We start from the raw sequence: 5,367 nt of genomic DNA on the forward strand, positions 1-5,367 counted from the left end.
GAGCTTCCTGGGTGAACCCCGGCCAAGCATCAATTACTTTCAGGCAGGTGCGAATTGTCTGTTTGCTGGGCAAGCTTAATATGCTGGAAACATAGTTGTATGCACTGGGTGAATGATAATACAGTGTTGCTGCAAACGTGGGAAGCTTTTCACGAGCGCGACTGGTATTGGTGCTCCAATTTCTAATCAGCTCCTTTGGTAGTTCGCCAAATGATTCCAATACCAGCTCTCCTTCTGAATTAAGCAGCTGCTTCTTTTTGATTTCAGCAATAAGTCCCTTGAGGGTTGACACTTTTTCTCTTTTCTTTTTAAGCGGATGTTTTATTTGTTTTCATATATTTTTTTGTCTTCGACAGTCTCATGCCTGTGTCCAAGAAATGGGTTCTTGGAGACCTTAACGCGGCATACATGTGATCGCCAGACAGTCTTGAGTGCTGGGGAGACCTTGTTGCCTGCGACAAAAATAATTTGACCAGCATATATATTGTTTAAACAAATGGAATTTAGAGTAGTTCAACGTACATATATGTATTCCCTCAGTGTGTTTTCACAATAGATAATACGGAAAGCTAAACTGTTGCCACACACTTAAACAGTGCATGCTGCAATGTTTTAGAACTCATATGAGAGTACTGAAAGAATTGTATAAAAGTACAGCATGTTTAATGATGGCTTATCTGCAGGCTCCTCTGTAAGAGGAAGGGAATTTGCATGGATAAATAAGTTCGCGGTAGACTTTTGCCTCATTTATACGTATAAGGGCAGCGTAAAACATTTGCCAATATATAAGCCTATAAAATGACTGCAGGCACCGGTGTCTTCACTTCTCATCTCTTACTTGCATGTGCCTGAGCTGCGCCACTTTCGTAGTCGTTCTTGGTGAGCTGGCGTGCTGTTGAATAGGTGTTATCTAGGAGAAAATGTGCACTGTTCACAAGGAGAACTTGTCTTTCGCCCTCAGTGTGTCTTACCTGCACATGCTTTTGTGGGGATATGCTTGTTGTGTCGTGCTGTTTCGTTGAGTTTCGGTTTCTGTTTTGAATGTTCTGTGGCACCTCGTGTGGCAGTCTTATGTACCATATGTACCACGGTCGGGCTTGACTGCACTTGCACGTGTTTTTTTCCTTACAGCCTTCTCACCCGTCGCAAAAGCAATGGGAGAGTTTCCAAGTATGTTTCGCCACTCGTCAGCAGTAGGGGCGCAGCGACCCTGACCTTGCGTCTTCTGCGCTGTGCGCACGGCACAAGGGTGTTTGTTGATATGGGACCGTGAAATGGGGGTTCTCAACGGAGAGGGGGATTATTAAAGAATTCAGGCATGGAGGGAGGATTGCGTACTTAAAAAAAAAAAGACTAATCTTACCTGACAGCTTGCCGCTGAATGTGGGTATGTGCTCGTGGATAATACAAGCTGAAACTCAGAAAAAATGTGGAAGAATTGGCCAATGAGAGCCATAATTCGGAAGGCATAAAGCAGTGGCAATGATAAAAGAGAGAGATAAACAATTCTGCACCTGTTATGCAAGCAGAAAGCACGAAATACCTTGGGCCCTCGGTCTCGCCGGACAACGACGTCACAATCGGGAGAAGTCGCTGACAGAATGATGAGAACGCCTTCCGTTTTCTAGCTATTTTCTGTTTTTCTTTATTTTCCCAAATACATTTGGAGTGGTTTTCCGGGCTAAAAACTGGGGTCTGCAGTTTGACAGCTCTTTGAAACACGTACGTGTGTTGTATATCTAATGGTTAAAAAAACTGCGTATAAGGAGTAAGTAAAAAAAAAGAGAGAGAAAACTTTTGCTGCTGAATAACCCCTTTGGACGGCATGTACAGGGAGTGGTGGTGTGCATTGTCAAAGTGTTAACACCACCTGGAAATATTGATTCCGGAGACCCCAAGCTCTTTAGCATTCCTTCGTACTGCAAGCCACGTCCATGAAGAATGCGAAGTACGCAGGTGCTTATGCTCGCAACTCACTTGCCCCGGAACTAAGAATCTAGTGCAAATAAATTCTGCGCTATCCTTCGAGTTCGTAGAAGAACATGTTTAGAAAGAGAAACTGACAACATTACAACTTTTTGGCAAGTAAGTAACTTTTTTTTTCTGAAAAATCTGTATGAATTCTCTTGTTGCCTACTGCTACAAGCAGGTTGTTGTCCATTCGCTTTTCTCTCTAGTGTGGCTTGCTTTATTCTGGGATTTACCCACCACTGCTGCATTTCATTCGGTGCTTTGTCAGTGCTCAGTCTGCTGGGATTTCTCGACTCGAGAGAGCGGTCGCACAGCCTACAGTACGTACATTTTATACGCACATGGATATATATTAGCTCTGTGAAGGTGTATTGCTGTTCTCATAATCATTTGGTGGTTTTCGGACGTTGAACCCCACATACCAAGGTGTATTGCTGTGTTCCGTATTGCAAGTCATGTTCGGAGAAAACACCTTGTGTTTCTTCTCGCCAATTCCCAAATAATACTGAGCTGTGCGCCAAGTAGCAACAAAAGTGTATTGCGACAGACAATCTCATCATCAACGACAAGTCTGCCTCGACTGTCGTATGTTGCAGACATTTGTGCGACGAAGACTATACGGCTGCGTTCCGCATCAGAAAACATATTCCTGACTCCGCGCCTACTCTTTTCGAGGACTATCCTTTCTATTTGATTTCAAGTGGACAGAAGCCTTGCAAAATCTTGCTTCACAAGGTTCACCCCTACGTCTAACATCAAGGAAGCGAAAAAGCGGAGACCAACGAAACAGATCTAGATGTTGCGACTTCACAAAACGCTCTCATTGAACAAGAAGCAGTAAGTGTGCACGCAAACAATGAACAGCGATGCTCATCACGCGGGTGGATACTAGACTATGATAGGAGGATTACGCTCCCAAGTGTCGCACCAACGTATAAAATGTGAAGGGGTAAAGCAATTGCTGAAAGAAGAAAAAAAGGCGTCCCAATATTATCGCGAAAGCAGGCACCACGCATGCGTTAAAGATCGCATCAGATGCGCAGAAAAGAGAAAAAAAGGTCGTGTTTTTTTTGCATCAAATAGAATGTGATGGAAAAACGCACTCGGTGTACCCAGACGAAGTTGTTAGGGAGTGTGTGATATGGCGCTGTCTGTCACAAAGAGGCCACGATCATGCTCGAACTTCGTGGCTTGTGACACTGCCAGCAAAGTGCACTGATCAGAGCTATGTAGGTTGATTGACTGATTGATTGATTGATTGATTGATTGATATGTGGGGTTTAACGTCTCAAAACCACCATATGATTATGAGAGACGCTGTAGTGGAGGGCTCCAGAAATATCGACCACCTTAGGTTCTAACGTGCACTCAAATTTGAGCACACGGGCCTACAACATTTCCACCTCCATCGGAATTAAATAGAGGTATATTGGTACAAGCCCAGAATCATCAGGTATGAGCAATGTCATAGACCATTTGTGCGTCTTGAACGATTAGGCAACTTGTTTTTAAATGCGTCGTGAGTCATTAAACACGCACAAACTCAAGTGCTGGCGTTGGAAGGTCAGGGTCACAGTGGCGGAGGAAGGTCAGGGTCACAGCACCCCCATCAAACCAGCAGCGAGAGGCATGTACTACACCTGATGCGAAAGCCGTAAGAGGCAGGCGTGCAGGTGCAATCTAGCCCAGCCCTGATATCCTGTAAATAAATAAATTAGTGACAAACTCCTGTTCTCGGCCGACGTGCTTCTTCTCTCGGCGCTTCGCGCCACAGTCGTGGGTGGCTGGCGCCGGCGGCGGCGGTCTGCTGCGGCTCTTCGTTCCTCCTTCTTCGTTGGCATCCCGGTCAGCCAGTCCTGACGCAACAATGCTCACAGTTGAAAGAGGTGTGCCAGTTGCCCATGTGGTAAACAAAATAAGTGACTATGCATTATACTGCTATTAACTCTTACCTGCATGTGACTTCGTGTCATCTTAGATCTTGAAGTTAGCATGGGGAGCTGTGGTGGTGAAGCGTAGGCATCATCTAGGCAGATAAAAAGGTGCTGTTGATATTAAAAATGGTGAAAAAAATGCAGCTCTGCTGCATCTCCATATTGTTATTAATCAAAAGTTATTAAATATATACAGAGAATAATTTCAATGAGGAGCTAAAGAGGTTTCTCTGGTGCCGGGTGATGAGAATGATATATACAATAGTAAATACGCAACACATACAGTCACATAACACATACAGTCTCTCGCACGCACTGCACTATTTACAACGTTTTGTTCAAGCCTGTGGCCCAAAAGAATGTCAGTAGCACTTTTGTGGAGTATAACGCACTGAAGCTGTTCTGCCATGGGCCTAGAATATTTTTCAACTCCAAGTTTGTGTCCCGTTTTATTTTTAAGGCCATCTTCAGAAACTGTCTCTCTGATGCATATATCGTGCACTCACAGAAGACATGATTATTGTCTTCAACGACGTTACATTGTGCACAAAATGCCATGTCGGAAATCCTAATTATGTTCCTGAAGTATTTTTATATGCAACGCTTAATTTGATGTAGTGTAAACATGTTTTATCCTGCATGTTGAGTTTTCATGGCATGCTGAAGTGATACGATGGATCGGCTTTGTACAGAGGCCCATATTGTTGGCTAGGGTCTGTCCAGAGGGATCGCTGAAGGCGCCAAACATGTGCCGGCACTAGCGTTGCAGCGTCTTGCCTCGAGAAAGGTATCTCGACGATTTCTGGTGAAGTGCGATGTCCAGCTTTGGCACCATCACTAGCCCGGACATTGCCTTGTATTCCACAGTGGGCAGGTATCCGCTGTAGAACAATGTTGTGGTGGAGGTCACAAACTTTCTTGCATATGCGTTTCATGTCCGTGATGAGTTTGTCCTGTGTGCATGGGGACTTCAGGGACTGCAGCGCTGCTTTTGAGTCAGTGAAGATGAGCCAGAACTGGGCTGTCTGGTCCACGACGTAATTAATGGCAGCCCACAGTGCAGCCTGTTCAGTGGCTGCAGATGAGGTGCAGTAACTGAGTGGCAGAGATGGTGACATTGGCAGATTGAATGCAGACGTCAGTGGCGGTTGGTGTAGACGTAACAGAGCCGTCAGTGTAAATATGACGATGAGCTCTGTAGCTGTTTTACAAATGCTTTAGAGTGAAATACCAGAGTGCTGGTCCGGATGTGCGTCTCTAGCTCTTGAACCAAGGTACGAAGGCGACTGTGGTCTACGAAGCAGTTTTCCACGTTTGTTCTGCATACATTTATACTCTCTGATAGTGTAGCGGTAGGAGGCTCCGCACAGGACTACTGTCTGAAGCAAGCGGATGATCCGGCACTCTGGTGGCATAACGCAAGTGGACTCGAAGAAACTCCTGCTGCAAAAGAACAGGAGCT

Source organism: Rhipicephalus microplus, chromosome 5, assembly GCF_043290135.1.
Source record: "Rhipicephalus microplus isolate Deutch F79 chromosome 5, USDA_Rmic, whole genome shotgun sequence".
In the NCBI taxonomy this organism is placed as follows: domain Eukaryota; kingdom Metazoa; phylum Arthropoda; class Arachnida; order Ixodida; family Ixodidae; genus Rhipicephalus; species Rhipicephalus microplus.